Raw genomic sequence first — 16556 nt, 5'->3', positions numbered from 1 at the left:
TCTGTGAACAAATCTGGAACATTTTTCAATGTCCTCTCCCCAGTGCCAGCAGGCAGCCTGACTGAGAGAAGCTCTGTCCACAGACAGAGCAGATGAATGGCCTGTCATTAATATGTTGATGCTGGTGTCATATTGATATTGTTCATTCCGGGGACTTCCGGTGACAACATGTAGGTGGATGTCACACGTTAAGTGGCTCCTGCGAGAGTCTCGGATTTTTGGACTTTTATGCCCGGTTTAGGGAGCTTTTAGATGAGTTGTTGTGGGAAGTCACAGGGAGGCTGACGAAGTCCCAGAGGAAAGGTGCTGGAAGGAAGGGAGTGAGCAAAGGTCCGCCGGCGAGTGCTGCTGTGAGTCCTGCAGGAAGGAAGATGGCGGGGGCTGGGTCGCCGGGTGGGGCCGCTCCCCTCACCGGGGAAACTCTGACTGAGGTGATGTCAGAGATTCAGACATAAGTAGATATTACCCCTTTGAACTAAATTGGCCACTTTCCTCTCGGAGGTCTGTTCTATTCTCTGAGCCATCACCCATTTGTCCCAGTTGATCCTCAGTCGTCGCTGAAACGGAATCTTCGATGCTTGGTTCTTATACTCCTTCTGACCCGTGTCCCAGACAGGTCAAATTTACTCTACTTCAAACTGTTGAACGACATCTTTCTTCTAACCACAGATCCATTCGTCAGACATTGTGGTTAAAGGTGTCAACTCGGGTTCAGCTCAGCATTTCACAATCTTTTCCATCAGTGCATTGCAGAGTCTAAATAGGTCACCGGTCAAAAGGTAACAGGTCTCATTTCACGTTGACCAAAACCTTCCCATCATGCCTGCAATCAGTCATTTTAGCACAAACAGGGCCTTATTGCCACAGTGGAGTTTGAAAGGCTGTTTGCCAAGCGTTTGGAGGTGCTTTGGAGGGAGATGCTGGCTTCACTTTAGAGTGGGTAGAGGAGGCAACTGCCCTGGTAAAGGTGGCAGAGATGAAGACGTCGGTTGAAGTGTGGGAGCAAGGAGAGAAGTTGAAGGGGGTGGAGGAGACACTGTCACAACACAGCAACCAGTTCACCTCGATGGGTGAGGAGCTGTGGAGAGTAACGGGGGTTAACAAAGGCTCAGAGCGAAGGGAGGAGAGCTGGAGAACTGGTCAAGGAGGGAAAATATGAAAATCGTGGGCCTGCCTGAGGACTGGAGGGCCTGAGGCCGACCGAGTACTTTGCAAAGATTTTTGCTGAGTTGGTGGGGAAGGAAGAAGATCCACTCGCTACGGGTTAGACAGGTCACATCGGTCACTCAGGCCGAAGTCCGGAGTGAATGAGCCACCATGGGCGGTTATAGTCGCCTTCCACAGCTACCACGTGAAGGAGAAGGTTTTGAGTTTGGCACCCTAGCAATGCCATGTAGGCACCCTGGCAGTGCCACCCAGGTGCTAGCATGGCAATTCTGGGGTGCCCAGGTAGCACAGTCAGGCTGGCAGGCGTACTGCCAGGGTACCACGCGGACAGTGCCAAGGTATCAGGCTGGCATTTTGCTCGCACCGGGGATCAAGCCCGGGGATGCACTGCCCATGTGAGGTGGGGTGGGGAGGTCCGAGGACCCCCTTATAGGTGAGTTGAGACATTGGGGGTCCGGGGGTCGAGTCAGGGGGTCAAGGCGGCTTCACTGAGCATTATTCCTGCACTGAGGGGCTTTCCTTTTGGAGATCCTCAATGCAGGAATAATGCTGAGTGCAGCCTCGGGTGGCATTCCCCACCGGAGCAGTTAAAAAAAGCAGAATGCCAATAGTTAGCGGATGTGAAGTGGGAAGGTATTGGGAGATGCAGATACCACGATCTGAGGGCGGAGTTGGTGAGAAGACAGGTGGCCTTTGGATGGGTGAATGGGGCATTGTACGGCAGCAGAGTGAGATTTGGAGTGGTCTACCCAGCAAAGCCGAGAGGGACACATAACTCAAAGACTTTTATTTTGAGGCACCGGAGGTGTGCGTTAAGGCTGAAGGACTGAGACTGAGACGAGAGTTGGGATTTGGGCTTGGTTGGTGGGGATGGGGATTGTGTTCTCTTATTGAGGGTTTTCTATTTGATTGGCGATTTGTTTCTGTCTCTTAAATCGGGGGGGGGGGGGGGGGGGGGCAGTTTATGTGCATGTGTTGTGTTTTTTTCCTTATGCGTGCAGTTCTGTATTGTTTCATGGTATCAGGGAGGTGGGTTTTGGCCACATGGGGCTGGGTTACTGAGGAGGGGATGGGGAGGAGGGGGGCTCTGGCAGGGGGCGCCACATGAGGAAACGTAGGTTGGCTAGTGAACGGGAGTGTGGTGGGGAGGGGCTGCGGTCATTGGAACCTGGTCAAACAGGTTTCAATGGAGCTGGGAGGGGTGTGAATGGTGGGGGAGGGGATCGATACTGGGCGAGGTGTTTGCAACAGGAAGTGGATGGGGGGATTCTGGGAGGGGTGAGGGGATTGATGGTAACAAAAGGAGGGCGAGGGGGAGAGTCTGGCCAGATGGGCAGGGCCTGGGGTAATCATAGAATTTACAGTGCAGAAGGAGGCCATTTGGTCCATTGAATCTGCACCGGCCTTTGTGAAGAGCACCCGACCTAAGCCCACACCTTCACCCTATCCCAGTAACCCCACCTAACCTTTATTTTTTGGACACTAAAGACAATTTAGCGTAGCCTATCCACCTAACATGATGTGGAGATGTCGGCATTGGACTGGGGTGAGCACAATATGAAGTCTTACAACAGCAGGTTAAAGTCCAACATGTTTGCTTCAAACACTAGCTTTCGGAGCACTGCTCCTTCCTCCTAACACCTAACAGGCACATTTCTGGACTGTGGGAGGAAACCAGAGCACCTGGTGGAAACCCACGCAGACACGGGGAGAATGTGCAGACTCTGCACAGACAGTCACCCAAGCCTGGAATCTTTTGTCCTCTCTGGGGACTGCCATTCACACTCTTTCCCCATTGCTTTGTGTGGCCATTAGCATCCAGTTTCCCAGGGTTTCTGTGGATATGAATCATTTCATGTGGGGCTGGTTTAGCTCACTGGGCTAAATCACTGGCTTTTAAAGCAGACCAAGCAGGCCAGCAGTACGGTTCGATTCCCGTACCAGCCTCCCGGACAGGTGCCAGAATGTGGCGACTAGGGACTTTTCACAGTAACTTCATTGAAGCCTACTCGTGACAATAAGCGATTTTCATTTAATTTCATTTCATTTTCATTGTCACTCCACAGCATAAATACTTCCCATTTTCTCTGTCTGTTAGCTTTGACAAAGAGTCATCAGACTCAAAACATTAGCTCTTTTCTCTCCCTGCAGATGCTGCCAGACTTGCTGAGATTTTCCAGTATTTTCTCTTTCGTTTTAGATTCCAGCATCCGCAGTAATTTGCTTTCATTCAATTAGATCATTGGCCGATCTACATAAGCATCATTTTCCCACACTATGCCCCACATCTGTGATATCTTTAATATCTAGAAACCTATCAATTTCTATCTTGCAAATCCTTAATGACTGAGGCTCCACACTTTTCAAGGGTAGAAAATTCCTAATTTTGCTGCATAGTCCCCATTACCCTCGACTTCCTTATCAATCGGAAATTGGTTGAACTCATCCTTGAAATATTCAATTCCACTGATCCCCGTGGAAGAAAATCCAGGGTCAAATAACCCTCCGAGGAAAGAGATGATTGGAAATATATAATGTAGCTACAGTACAATATATGATTTTTTTAAATTAAATTCAGAGGACCTGATTATTATTATTTTCATAATCATGGGGCAATCCAGCATGGTCAATTCACATATCCTGCACATCTTTCTGGGTTTATGGGGGTGAGACCCACGCAGACACGGGAGAATGTGCAAACTCCACATGGAATGTGACCCAGGGCTGGGACCGAACCCGGGTCCAAACTTTGGAGAGTCTGCACCCTCCCTGGATTCACTTCCTTTCCCTTCAGTTGCTGCAAGTCACCAGTTGAAGGTCAGAATGAGAAAAAAAATGGAAAGGGAGAGAAAATAAAGTGTTTTACTCACAGATGTTGGAGACAGGAGGCAGTTTCCGTCTGTGAAACTCAATTTTCATTCACACAAAGCCCGCGCGCTGATGGCTGGAGGAGCAGAGTCCTTCCGGTCCTTCAATTCTACCCATTGGTCAACACCTCAGCAGGAAGGTCAGGTTGTTGAATCCTCCCCGCACATGCGCAGCTTCCCCTCTCCCTTGGACATGCGCAGTCCCGGGCCAGTTGCCCATGCGGCGGATAGAGCCGTTTCTCTCGTCCGGGGAATTGTGGGAGCCGAGGCCGCCATTACTTATCTGGAACCCAGTCTCCAAACTCCTGGGACTGGGATGAAAAGTGCGGGTACGGGACAATCACTGGATTTGACTGTGACGTCTCCCTTTGCAAAACAGTTTGTTAACTTCAGGTGTAAAGATTTAGACATCTGAGTGACATATTGGGGAAGGAATAGGTGAAAGTGAAACTGAACCAGAGAGTCAGCAGCTTCAGGGAAGGAGAATTGAGGGAAAAGCAGGAGGAGGATAGTGGGATGAAGTAGTGTTACAAACAGTAGGGAGGAGGTAGAGATTGGGGACACAGATTTATTGTTTGAGACAAAAAGTGATTCTGCTGTTGTTGCTGTCCCAAACCTTATTGATGCTGAAGGTTGGGGCTTATTTTTGCTGATGTTAGAGACTCCTGGAACTGAGATGGAGTTTAAAATTCTGGATTCAGGTGAAATTAACCACATTTGAAATGCATACCCTGTGTCCTGTCCTACTTGTAGTTCAGTTGTGTCTGCTGATTGCTGGGTGATCAGTGTATCTTTAAGAACTGCTGTTTGTGATATCTCCACATTCATTCAGGGACTCTCAGCTGAAATTATTTTACAATAAAACAGTTCACTTTCAGCATCGCACCCAAACAAATCCATTGGTGTGAAATCAAAAATTCCACGTCGGAAATGTTCCACTGATTGAAATGACATTGAATGGACATCAAATAAACATGCCATAAGGTCCACCTGGTCTGTGATGGTTTTGATGCTCCACATATGTTTCCTCCCAGTCTTCTTCACCTTCACTGTCAGTCAGAGCTCAGTAGATAACACTCCTGCCTCTGAGTTCCAAAGGATATAAATTTAAGGTGAATGGTGGAAGATATAGGAGGGATGTCAGAGGTAGGTTCTTTACCCAGAGAGTAGTGGGGGCATGGAATGCACTGCCTGCAGAAGTAGTTGAGTTGGAAACATTAGGGACCTTGAAGCGGCTATTGGATAGGTACATGGATTACAGTAGAATGAGGGGGTGTAGATTCATTTGTTCTTAATCTAGGACAAAAGTTTGGCACAACATCGTGGGCCTAAGGGCCTGTTCTGTGCTGTATTTTTCTATGTTCTGGGTTAATTTCTCAATCAGGACTTGAGAACAAAACCCACTGCTGCCCTCTAGTGCAGTGCTGAGGGAGTGCTGCTCTTTTGGAGGTACCATCTTTCAAATGATGTGTGAAACTGTGGTCCCATTTTCCTCCTTTGGTGAATATAAAATATCCCACATCATTCCTTTTGAAGAAGAGCTGGGGAGTTAAGTAGGGTAAAACTAACCTGTCTCACGATGGTCTAAACCCAGCTCACGTTCGCCATTTGTGGGTCAATATATATCCCTCAATCAACATCACTAAAACAGAACATTATTATCCTCTTGCTGTTTGTGGGATTTTGTTAACTGTCAATAGGTTGTAGGAAGACTACACACAGATACAGACAGGTTAAGCGAGTGGGCAACAATTTGCAGATGGAATATAATGTTGGGAAATTTGAATGTGTTCACTTTGGCAAGAAGAATAGAGAAACACAATTCTATTTAAATGGAGAGTGATTTCATTACTCAGTGTTGCAGAGGGATCTGGGTGTCCTGGTGCAGGAATCACAAAATGTTAATATGAAGGTACATTAAGTGATTAGGAAAACAACTGAAACATTCGTGTTTCCCACAAGGGGAACGAAAGTTACAGCTGTGCAGGTCCTTGGTGAGACCACATCTGGAATATTGTGCACTATTTCTTCACTTTGTTTAAAACACAAACATTTAATTGTGTTAACAGCAGTTCAGAGAAGGATCACTCGACTCATTCTTAGGATGAAGGGCTTCTCTTATGCAGAAAGGTGGAACATGTTAGGTCCAGAACCACTGGAGTTCAGATAATATTATATTATAGAATATAATATTATAGAAACATTTACAATCCTAAGGTGATTCAATAGGGTGGAAATTAGGTGGATGTTTCCAAATATGAGAGAGACTAGAACCAGGAGACATAGTTCACCAAAATGAGATCCACCATTCAGAAGGTGATTGAGGAGAATGTATTTCTCACAGAGGGTGTTTAGTCTGTGGAATTCTCTTCATCAGAGAACAGTGGGGCTGGGTCATTGAATATATTCAGGGCAGAGTTAGACAGATTATTGACAAAGGAGACAAGGGTTATGGGGGTGAGACAGGAAAGTGGAGTTGAGATCTCAGCCAGATTAGCAATGATCTTATAGAATTGGGCAGCAGGTTCAAAGAGCTGAATGGCATACTCCTGTTCCTATGTTCCTATCTTGTTTTGCCAAAATTTGCTGCCACGTTTCCAACACAACAGTGACTACACTTCAGAAAGTACATCATTGGCTGGAAAGTGCATCGAGAAATCCAGTGGCCCCGAGACATGTTATCCAAGTCTAAAGCTACGTTAGAGTATCTGACACTTAAAGGGAGATGCTATTGAAGATATTTCATCACCGAGCTTATGTACAGTACAAATGATTAATTACACAAATGTGTTAATGAGGTGAAGTCTAACAGCCAATTATGATAAAGTGGCTGACTCCAACTATTCTCCATGGAATCACCACTCTTTTTAGTGACTACAATGTACTGACATCACCAAACCTAAACACGTAGAGCTTCCATACTCATCGATCCCCAAACAGGCTGAATGTGCCCTACACCCAAAGTGGGGAGTCACAGGAACAGGGTACAGAGGAGCCAAAGAGAAACCATTTGGGTCCAGAACATTGTAAATATCCTTTTAGTCTGGCTGTCTTTGAGTCTCAACTCATTTTCTGCTTTTTGTAACCATGTTCGGTTTCATTAATAAACTTTTATCAGGAAAAATATTTGATTTGTGTTGACGTTTCTTGATTAGACTGATGCACATTAAGGATAGCGGGTAAGAGGGGTTGAGAAGCTCTTTAACAAAAAAGTGAGTCCCTCTAAGGCAGTGTTTTTCAAACAGTTTTACTTAGTACCCATTTTTGCCAACCGGTCGATCTTCGCGACCCACATCGGCCGAAATTTGGAATCCACGTTGGCCGATCTTTGCGAGCCACATCGGCTGACCTATGTTACTCTCAATGGCTGACCTTCGCGACCCAGCATTTTCACTGACCTTTAATGTGACAGGTGAGCCTGCTCGGTCCTCACGATCTCACTCGCTTTGTTATTCAATGTTTCGTTCCTGATAATGACTTCAGCAGATTATTTAAGATCTCACTGCATCCATTGAAAAAATGAAGACATTTATCCTCAAACTCGCCATGTTTCGTCTTCAAATGTCTTTGAAGTTTTGAGGGTTTTAAACTTTCATTTCCCAGTGCTTCCCTGCATATAACACACTTTGAATCCTGATTTGCAGTGGGACAATAAATAACGCATACCTCAAGTAATCATCTTTATGCTGCTTTGTTCCTGTTCACAGCTTCTTCTTCATGGGTTGTTCACCAGAGGCCCTGGAGCTCAAAATGGAGGAATCACTCTCGTGCGCCCAGAGTACGTGATGTCAGTGTGGCCTGCTGTCTGCCACCACTGCGAGACAGAAGACTCCAGCCATTTAAAATGAAATTCTGCTCCTGGGTCAGCGCACTGACATCAGGAGACCGCGTTCTACCCCGCTAGGCTCCGGGCCTGCACACTGCTCAGGGGGCACGCATGCGGGGAACGGCCGGCATTCTAAAAGCCGGTTGCATCGTTGAGCACCAATTCCCGTGATCCGGAACGCCACGGCACAACCCTCCCGATACCCGCCCAGGACCCACTCACAGGTCGTGCCGCTGGATTTGAAAATGACTGCTCCAAGGTAATTGGCAAAGGAGCCAGTCGGGTAGATGAGATTTTATTTTTTGACACAGCGAGCTGTTCTGATCTGCCTGAAAGCTGATTCAATAGTATCTTCCCAACGGGTAAACACTTGAAAGAATTTGCAGGGCTGTGGGGAAAGAGCAGAGCAGTTGGATGAATCAGTGAGTCCTTCCAAAGAGATAGCAGGGGCATGATGGGCCAAATGTTCTCTTCCCGCACCATGTGAATCTGAGCCTCCTGCTTTTGTGCAGGTTAAAGGGACACATTTCATTGCAGCCTCTTCCCTGTATATGTATTTAAAGAGACGGGTTTCTCTTTAGCTCTGAGTGACCGATATAACAATTGGTTGGAACCCATTTCCCAGTCAGTCCTCCAGCACCTTCCTGTCTCTCTATTAGTGCGACGCCCATGGCAGTTTCCCAACTGGGGCACAGGCCTCGTTATTCTCAGCTAAATTCAGCCCCCAGCTTCTGTCTCCTGGCTGTCATTGAGACGAGCAACAGAGACAGAAAGGTGCCCGAGGCTCAAATGGGAAGCCAAAACTTGTGGCTCGAAACTGAGACTTCAACATTTGTCAACCAAATCCATGTTATTTATACTGGGGTTTCTATTATTACTGTGCCACCCCTTTTCATGTTACATTGATGTACTTTAGGGAAAGTGCGTGAGAGGGAAGACAAAGGGTGGGAGTTTTAACGGGTAACTTTCCCTTTCAAACTTTGCATTGTCGATAGTGTCAGCCGTGGCTCAGTGGGCAGCTCCCTCACCTCTGAGTCAGAAGTTTGTGGATTCAAATCCCAGTCCAGGGATCCGAGGACAAGAATCACGTCCAACATTCCTGGTCCCAGCATTGAGGGAGTGCTGCACTGTCAGAACAGCCTTCTTTCAAATAAGATGTTAAACTGAGGCCCTGTCTGCCCCTCTCAGGTGGGTGTAAAAGTTCCCACAGCCACTATTTTGAAAAAGAGCAGGGGAGTTATCCCCAGTGTTCCGGTCTATATTTACCTATGAACCCAGTCACCACCCAAAGAAAGGCAACCACAGACGGCGCACCCGAGATCACCTACACCACCCCCTTAACTGTAACGCAACTCAGGGACGCGTGTGAGAAAACCACTCCGTTTCTCCCCACCGCAGACCCCCACCAATTTTTCGCAAATGTTAAACAGCAGGCTACCATGTACGGCCTGGACGATAGAGAGCAGGTTAAGCTCACGGTTCTGAGCTTAGACCCATCCGTAGTAGCAGCCCTCCCCGATCCACAGAACGTTGGAGGAGGCACCCTCGAAGAGATGCATACATCCATTTTAGATGTGATTGGGTATAACAGAGGAGACCCAGTCGAAGGCCTAAATAGATGTAGGCAAAAGAGGACAGAGCACCCCACAGCATTCGCAGGAAGGCTGTGGATCCATTTCACTGCAGGTTTTGGCGAATTAAACCGAGCGCATTTAAACCGTGACAACATGGTTAAATGGACCCGCACCATAATCTCCCATGTCACAGATCCAGGACAGAGTGCTTGCAATAGTTACGACCCCTCAGAAGAGGCCCATAATGAAAAATGGGTCTTGAAAAGATTGTCCCGCGTTTGGCAGCAATCCATCCACAATAAAATAGCATTTATAAATCCCGAAGAAGAGCAGGCAGATGCAGACATGAATCCAGTTAAAACACATCAAAACCCCGCATGTGTAAATGAGGGAAGGGACAGCCCACAGCAGACCAAGTCACAGGAATGTTTTAACTGTGGACAGTTAGGACATTACGCTCGAGAATGTCAAGCCCCCCCCCGAAACAGCAACAGAATCAGCCCACCAATGCCCCGCGTAGCAGCAACGAAACCAACAGCCCAGACCCCCCTCTCAGGGAACAATACACAAGGGAACAATGCACCAGAGTGCCTGCTCCACCTTATGTGCCTCAGGGGTCATGTTACAACTGTAGGCAGCTAGGACACTTCGCCCAAGATTGCAGGAGACCCCCAGCACCAGCTAGACCCGCCCCCAGATATGTAAAAGAGCACCACCCACAGCAGCTACAAGGTCCCAGCTGCCCCATGCAAATTATGAGCGCTTACCCACCACTTCTCATGGCAGGGATACCTCAGCAATGCCACTTCATTTTGTTTCTCTCCTTCCTTTCTTCTTCGGTCACACTGCACTGACTCCATATGCTAGTTACACCCCAAGCCAAATGTGATTTACAGTATCCTTTGTTCTGATGGAACCTGTACGATATTCGTTGCATGTTTGTTTGTATGTGTTTGTTAAATGTTCAGTGTTTAAATTTAAACAGCTTTTCACAGCCCCACGCCACCACTGATGGAACCTGCACGTATGTTTTGTTTGTTTGTGTTTGTTTGTTGTTGATATGTTAAGGGTTTGATTGGAGATCAGATCACAGTCTTTTCAGCTGAAAAGCTTGTGACCGCCTCGCACACACGTTAGCTTGTCCGCAGATACCTCTGAGAACTTCAGATAAGTATCCTCTGATGAACCGACAAAGTTCACGACTTGTAATCTGTTTTCAGATGTTGGAACATCTTGGCTCCTCCCTTGTTTTTCAGGTGCCCCTCTTTTCTGTGAATAGAGGCTGCAATCCCACGATGAATACATTTATACCCGTTCATTTCAGGTTGCTCAGGCAGTGGAGAAACGGCATTGAGGACCCGCCCTGTTTGAGAACCCCTTTGGTCAGCCAAGCTCGGGTACGGCACAGCACGCCTTACCCGGGGATCCCATACAAATCTTACCCGTAGCGGCCCATACGCAACTCATTCGACCTTTTCGTTCAAAATTTGGTTTCATTTTTCTTTAGGTAGCCCTTCGGCAGCCATCCCACATGCTATTTACATCCAGGAACATTCGGATGGTAAATTGCAAAGCCTGCGAGACGGCTCGCAGTAGAAAAGTTGATAGGTGTATATCTGCTCCTAAATTCGCATTTGAAAAAAAAATGAGGGGAGTCACAGGGTGTGACTTGGCCATTCATTTAATGGTCAATTGGAATGAGAGGACAGATACACTAACAGTACAGATATTAAACTGTGTATTGACAGATACTGTGCTTGATCCCATAGCTTTCGAACAGTCGAAGGAGGGTTCACGGCAAGGATCGGCCATACAAAGGAAGAGAAGGAAGAGAACAAAGAAGACCATGATGGAAGCCTATCTATTACTATTAAATGTTGTTGGATTTTTGCATGTAGAAGCAAACCATGTTTCCCCATGACCCCCGCCGTTAATGTTTCCCACACACCGACTTCTCCGTGCTCAGCACTGATCAGTGAGGTTCAGACCTGGTGCACGAAATTCATGACCTGGTACTCAATGTCGTATGTGATTGAATCACTGTTGGTGATTGCAATTCTCTGCATCATAGTACAGACCCTCAGGTTGAGGAAATGGAAAAGGAGAGCCTCCCGTTCCTGCCCCTCAACCATTTACGGAGTTCAATCCCGTATTTTCGGTTTTCACCAATCCCCCCAACCCCTTGGATGCATAGGAAATGAATAAAGCGATATGTAAATAAAAATGAGACACTGATGTATTATATGGTTCTGAACTCGACTGCCGAGTCAGAAAGCGACATGTAATGTGGTGTGAATGGATAAGACTTTAGACTGTGATGAAATGTTTAAAGTAAGATGAGAGTAGGAATTGTGATAGGTAGAGGTTCCCGAATATTGGTAATGCATGTCCCCTTTGACATAGCGCCAAGTAGAAAATGTGAGTTAAAATTTTCTTGCCATAGTTAAGGACAGAGTAGACGCCCAGGAACTTGCTAAGGTCAGGGAACCCCAAAAGGAACCCAAAGGAAATCGAAGTAACATAGAAGAACCATACATAGGTGATCCTTCACAATTTCTCGTGAGGATCACAAGGAGGGAATGTAGCCCTTTAAAATGGACACCAGTATACAAAATGGAGAACCGCAAGGAATACAGGGAAAAACAGCCATAGTAAGGACACACAGCTTGCAGAAGCATTTAGCATTTTGCACGTACAAAACCGGTTTCAAGGCAGTTGTAGAAACCCAGCCAAAGGTGCAAATAGGAAAGGGATCTGCATACTACTGAGGTGATACCGGCCCAGTCCCAGATACAATAGAAACATTTTAAGTATCAATCGATACTTTTCTATAGCTACCCAGCCAGGATGGTGCCAGAGAAACCAGAACCATGACCCCTAGGAACCGCCCCAGCCATCGAGAAACGACCCCAGGATAGGGGAGTTCAAAACGTATCGATCGGGAAAGACCCAATCGATGAGGGAACCGCCCCAAGGGGGCCTGGACCTCCTGGGACCTATAAAAAGAAGGTCCCACACATGATTCGGTCTGTTGCTTTCTGACTCCGGCCTAGGCTGTTGCATCCTGACTCCAGCCTCCAGATCCTGTCTTTCATCACCGGCCGTTGAGCATCAGCCACCTATCAGTAAGTGCCAAAACAACGATCGCTACGTGACCCAGGCATTGCTTATACTCGTGCCAACTTTAATAACCAGAAGTTGCAGACCAAGAACGGGACGAAGGCCTTGCCCCCCTGACCTTGCCTGTTCCTTTCTAGATAAGTATTTAGTTGTTTAATAGTAGGAATAAGTATTAGTCTTTTAGCGTGTGCATGAGTATTTATTATATTTGTTATAATAAACACTAATTGTTTGGACTTACTGATCGGTGTTTAGATTTATTGCTTTGAACTTGGCCTTGATAACTTGTGACGGTGTCTCTTACGGCACCTGGCGACTCCAGAGCATAGATACAGATACAGAGCCAAACCAGTGTGAAGCACATGTCCTTTATTGGAGGTGTGTTAATCACACTAACAGTAGAACGAGCAACAATCCTCACTGCATTCTTTACAGACACAGCAATTAAGCTTTTACATTTTTATAGCAAATAAAACTCAGTCTCTTATTATAACTACTGATTCATTATTGATTATTTAATTGTCACTCAATTAAGGCTCATTACTTAATCAGTCATCTGTTACTGACTGGCAGCTAATTAATACAGTAATCTTTAATTAATACATTTGGTTAATACAATATCCACTGGTTGAAAAAGACTTTTATGGAAGACAATCACTTCCTTTCTTACTAACTTTGATTGGATTGAATAATGAGTCTTAGATTTGAGCCAGACTTTGGCAGGATATGGTACCCTGTAGCTTTACAAAATTCTGGAACAATTTGTTACTTTAAATAATTTCAACTTATTCATCAGTTTTGACAAACAGTTTGGTTTATACAGAATTAATTTTTAAAATACAGGTCCAGTCAGGTTTCAGAGTTTAACTTGGCTTCCTTAACCTTGTTACTTATAACAATGAAGATGACGAGTGATTGATTTTTAAAAAGAAATAATAATGAGGCAGACCCAGAATTTTCAACATTACAACAGTGACTACACTTCAAAAGTATTTCAAAGGCTGTAAAAAGCTTTAGGAGATTGTGTGGTCATGAAAGGTGTTATAGAAATAGATATATTTCGGGGCCTCACGGTAGCATGGTGGTTAGCATCAATGCTCCAGGGTCCCAGGTTCGATTCCAGGCTGGGTCACTGTTTGTGTGGAGTCTGCACGTCCTCCCCGTGTGTGCGTGGGTTTCCTCCGGGTGCTCCGGTTTCCTCCCACAGTCCAAAGATGTGCGGGTTAGGTGGATTGGCCATGATAAATTGCCCTTAGTGTAAGGTTAATGGGGGGATTGTTGGGATACGGGTTACGTGGGTTTAAGTAGGGTGATCATTGCTCGGCACAACATCGAGGGCCGAAGGGCCTGTTCTGTGCTGTACTGTTCTATGTATATAGAATCCCTTGAGTGCAGAAGGAGGCCATTCAGCCCATCGAGTCGGCACCAACCCTTCAAAAGAGCATTCTACCCATATCCACTCACCCGTAACCCCATAATCTAACCTGCACATCCCTGGACACTGAGGGGCAATTTATCAGGGCTAATCCCCCCAATTTTAGGACTGCGGGAGGAAACCAGAGCACTCAGTGGAAACCCATAGACACGGGGAGAACAGACAAACCCCACACAGACAGTGACCAAGGCCAGAATTGAACATGGGTCCCTGGTGCTGTGAGGCAACAGTGCTAACTACTATGCCATTGTGCCGCTCAAATAAAGGTAATTTATTTTTAGAACTAGTTTCCAAACTTGGATATATCACACTCGGTCCACTCACAAAGATCACTCGCTTGATTTTATGTAACAACCATGTCTTTCACTGCATTTCAAATACTCAGTGAAAATCCAAACACAGTATCTCATGAAAGTATTTGATTTAAAACAGAATGACTTGTTGTGATTTGGGATTCACTGCCTGACAAAGGTGCAGGAAATAAATTCTACTGTAACTTTCAATAGGGAACTGGACAGGTTCTGCAGGAAAATAAACTTGCAGGGTGATGGGACCAATAAGATTGTTCATTCAAAGAGCTAGCATGGGAATGGTGGGTTTAATGGCCTCCTTCTTTGCCCTTTGATTCTCGTTTACATTTGAAGAAAATCTTAGACTTGAACCAGAGTTTGGCTGTATTTGGGAAATACCTGAAATCCACTTCCTACCAGGGGGTAGAAGCGGAGATGATGGAATGTTTCCAAAAGGAAATTGGATGGGCTTTTGAGGGAAATAAACCAACAGGGAGACGGGAATAGAACAGGGCAATCATTTGATCAATAGAAATCTACAAGTTGAGAATCTTTGGAATTCTCTACCCCAGAGGGCTGTGGGAGCTCAGTCATTGAGTGTGTTTAAAGCAGAGACTGACAGATTTCTAAATCCCAATAACACAAAGGGATATGGGGATAGTGTGGGGGGAAAAGGCATTGAAGTGGATGATCAGCCATGATTGTATTGAATGTGGAGCAGGCTCAACGGGCTGAATGGCTAATTCCTGCTCCTATGTTCCAATGGTAGAAAGATAGGTAGGAAAGTAAATTGTGAAGAGGACATAATGAGGTTACAAAGGGATATACATAGGTTAAGTGAGTGGGGAAAAGATCTGTAAAATCTAGTATTATGTGGGAAAATGTGACATTGTCCATTTTGGCACAAAGAATAAAAAGCTTATCATCGAAATGGTGAGAGATTGCAGAGCTTGGAGATTCAGAGGGATCTGGGTGTCCAAGAGCATGAATCATAAAAGGCGAGTATACAGGTACAGCAAATAATTAGGAAAGCTAATAGAATGTTATTGTTTATTGTGAGGGGAATTGAATACTAAAGTAGGGAGGTTATGCTTCAGTTCTACAGGACATTAGTGAGACCACATCTGGAACACTGTGTACAGTATTGCTCTCATTTAAGGAATGATGTCAATGTGGTGGAAGCAGTTCAGAGAAGGTTTACTGGACTCATACCTGGAATTGGAGGCTGGTCTTATGAGGAATGATTGACAGGCTGGGCTTGTCTCCGATGGAGTTTAGCTGACTTGATTGAACCGTATAAGATCCTGAGGGGCCTCGACAGGCTGAATGTGGAAAGGATGTTTCCTCTTGTGGGAGAATCTAGAAATTGAAGTCAATTTTAAAGTAAAAACTTGCCCACTTAAGGCAGAGGAGATCTTTTTCTCTCCGAGGGTCGCGAGTCTTTGGAACTCTCTTCCTCAAAAGGGCAGTGGAAACAGAGTCTGTGAATATTTTTAAGGCAGAGCAGGATAAATTCTTGCCAAGTAAGAAGGTGAAAGGTTATCGGTGGGGTCGGTGGGAATGTGGTTTTGAGGTTATAATCAGATCAGCCATGAACTTATGGAATGGTGGAGCAGGCTCGAGGGGCCGAGTGGCCTACTCCTGCTCTGAATTTGGATGTTATCACATTCTTTATAATAGATTGTAGCATTTTCCCTCCTACTGATGTCAGGCTAATGGGTCTGTGGTTCCCCATTTTCTCTCTCACTCCTTAAATAGTGGGGTTTTATTTACCACCTTCCAATCTGCAGGAACCATTCCAGAATCTATAGAATTTTGAAAGATGATCACCAATGTATCCACTATATCTACAGCCGCCTCTTTCAACACTCTGGGATGTAGAGCATCAACTTTTCTGGATTTATTAACTTTCAATGACATTATTTTCTCCAGAGCTACTTTTTAATCTCTTTAATATACTTTTTTAAATCTCTTTCAGTTCCTCGTGATCACTAGTCCCCTGGTTCTCCAGTGTTTTTGAGATGATTTCTGTTGATCAGACACACATTATTTTTCATTTTTCATTTTCATTTCATTTTTCACATTGTTTAGTTTCTCTGCCATTTCCTTATTCCCCACTATAAACTCTCCTGTCTCTGCCTGGAATGGACCCACATTGGTCTTTGCTAATCTTTTCCTTTTCACATTTCTATAGGAGCTTTTCCGGTCAGTTTTTATGTTTCTCCCCAGTTTGCTCTCATATTCTATTTTCTCTTGATCAGTTTATTGATCCTTCTT

At 45.5% G+C, this 16556-nt stretch overlaps 1 pseudogene; it reads left to right on the top strand.

Moving 5' to 3' along the window:
• Positions 1-16556, top strand: part of LOC119952147 — a 104081-nt pseudogene that overhangs the window by 24842 nt on the left and 62683 nt on the right.

This window comes from Scyliorhinus canicula, chromosome 17, assembly GCF_902713615.1.
Source record: "Scyliorhinus canicula chromosome 17, sScyCan1.1, whole genome shotgun sequence".
NCBI classification, from domain to species: Eukaryota; Metazoa; Chordata; class Chondrichthyes; order Carcharhiniformes; family Scyliorhinidae; genus Scyliorhinus; species Scyliorhinus canicula.
This window is presented reverse-complemented; position numbering and strand designations above follow the sequence as displayed.